This window comes from Sardina pilchardus, chromosome 18 (genome assembly GCF_963854185.1).
Source record: "Sardina pilchardus chromosome 18, fSarPil1.1, whole genome shotgun sequence".
Taxonomy (NCBI): domain Eukaryota; kingdom Metazoa; phylum Chordata; class Actinopteri; order Clupeiformes; family Clupeidae; genus Sardina; species Sardina pilchardus.
Window position 1 is genome coordinate 167501 of NC_085011.1, and position 2500 is coordinate 170000.

At 39.8% G+C, this 2500-nt stretch overlaps 1 protein-coding gene across 2 annotated transcripts in view; it reads right to left on the reverse strand.

The window, feature by feature from the left end:
* The window catches only part of adka (adenosine kinase a), a 96232-nt gene that overhangs the window by 7637 nt on the left and 86095 nt on the right, over positions 1-2500 (reverse strand). The gene's annotated exons all lie outside the window — the stretch shown is intronic.

The window sequence follows — 2500 nt, forward strand, 5'->3', positions numbered from 1 at the left end:
AGGGAAGTGGTGCAAGCTACATCCCTTAGTTATTAGTTACATTGCATGTGAATGCAATGTACTGTTATCCCTGTTCTTCTTATCATCGTTATAATAATTATTCTGCTTCCGACCAAAATCAACGATCAAAGGCTCTAAAACCACTGAACCGTTTGACGTCATTCAAGCACTCCTACAAAGGTCTTGAAACGGAGATTTGTTCTATTATTTTTCACATTTGTGAACTTTATACTTTGAGATATTTACGATAAAAGAGTTCAAAAATCCCATAGACTTAACGTTGAGACGCTTTGGCGGCAGAAATGGATTGTTACGTAGTGCTCATTAAGCTACAGCTGTAGCAAAGAATCCTTCATTAGCCATCTGCTCCGCTTTAACCCTCTCTGGCTGTAAACACTAGTGACTAGAAGAAGCAATCTAACGTTGATACCATGCCACGGAACGTTATCGTCTTCGTCTTGTCTCCTGCAGTAGCCCACTCCTATCTTGCTTCGTTACAGTAACCGGTTAGCTCTAGGTGACGTTTTCAATAGTTAGACAATCAAACCCTAACGTAAGCACATATTTAGCTAACGACAATCAAATTTAACGTTAGCTTCTAGCCACGCCAGTCGTAACTCGGCGTCCAGCCTGATAGACATGCCAGTTGTACCATTTAGGTTAAGCCTTCTTCTCACCGTCGTTTGTACAGTACAAACTACATTGTTATCACTCATCACTGCCATCATGTTTGTTGTTAGCAAGCTAGCTAACGTTATATTTGCTATATCATTTCCTCAGCCTACCTGTTCCTGCATAGCATCATTGTTGATTGACGTTGTTTGAGATTGCATTCCGTATTCCAATGTGGTCTAAGCTGTTAGTACTTTTTACCTGCATTAAAGTGTAGATAATATGTAAGCTTAGCTATTCTACCAGTCGTTTCATTATTAAAGTGTAGATAATATGTAAGCTTAGCTATTCTACCAGTCGGTTCACTGTAGGTGAACTTCAGTAGGCCTATTAAAGTGTAGATAATATGTAAGCTTAGCTATTCTACCAGTCGTTTCACTATTAAAGTGTAGATAATATGTAAGAGTGTGAGTGTGTGATTAGTGTGTGTGTGTGTCTGACAATAAGTAAGCTTAGCTATTCTTCCAGTCGTTTCACTGTAGGTGAACTTCTGTAGGCCTATTAAAGTGTAGATAATATGTAAGCTTAGCTATTCTACCAGTCGTTTCACTGTAGGTGAACTTCAGTAGGCCTACTAAACAAAGTGTCAGCGCTTGCAACTCATTTGAAGTTGGCAACTTTATTTCAGTCTATTATTTTAATAAATGAAGAGTTATTTTCTTAAAATACCATCCACAATTTCAATGCATTTTCATTAATCACTATTTAAATGTGGGTTTCCAAGTAATTTCAGTGGAACTGTAATTGGGTTATTGTTATTCATCTATTCTTATTGTGTCATACAGTATCTTGTCTTTTTTCTATCGTTGTCCGTTCTTTAGTAATCGTCAGTAGAACATGGGTTAGTTTTGCTAAAAACACCTGTTTTTGATCAAAAAATGGAGAAAACGATCTTTTTGTGAAAGTCAACTTTTTAACGTTAGCGTTTCAGTAGTATGTCAACCACGATTGCACTGTTATCTCGTCAGTCTCGTCAAGGTTGCTAGGGACTCTGATGGTCGCTATAGACTCTGAACAGGACAGTAGACTTAGCAAGCTAGCACCAGCAAAGTTGTTGTTAGTCTATATAGCAATATCCAATTGATCATACTGTTCACGTGTTTTCCATCCTTGATGTAAGAGGTAAGCATATTTATTCGCTGGACCGCGTGCAAACTAGATCCACTGTGGTCGATCTTCAGTGTGTTTGCTTGCTGTATGTCTCTGCATGTGCACTCTGCAGGCAGATACTAATCATCCAAATGGCACTGCTGCCATCTAGCAGTTCGGATCGCTAGTACAGTCTGTTAACAAGCCTGAAACTCTGCCAGATCGTTTCCAAGCCCACCCATGAGCCCTCCCCATTGAAAAATGCAATTGACTTCTATAGACGTCAATGGCAGTCAATGTAAGTGTCTAAATTGACGAGACGTCAATGACAGTTAATGAGTAAACATTGTGACCAGTGGCTCTAAGATTAACGTTAGCCTACAGCAGTAAAAATCAAGCATGTCCGATAAACATTCTTAGTCTGACATGGTCACAATGTGTGTGTGTGTGTGTGTTTGTGGTTCTCTGATAGCCTAGTCTGACATGGTCACAATGTGTGTGTGTGTGTGTGTGTGTGTGTGTGTGTGTGTGTGTGTGTGTGTGTGTGTGTGTGTGTGTGTGTTTGTGGCTCTCTGATAGCCTAGTCTGACATGGTCACAATGTGTGTGTGTGTGTGTGTGTGTGTGTTTGTGGTTCTCTGATAGCCTAGTCTGATATGGTCACAATGTGTGTGTGTGTGTCTGTGTGTGTTTGTGGTTCTCTGATAGCCTAGTCTGACATGGTCAATCGTAAAAGATAA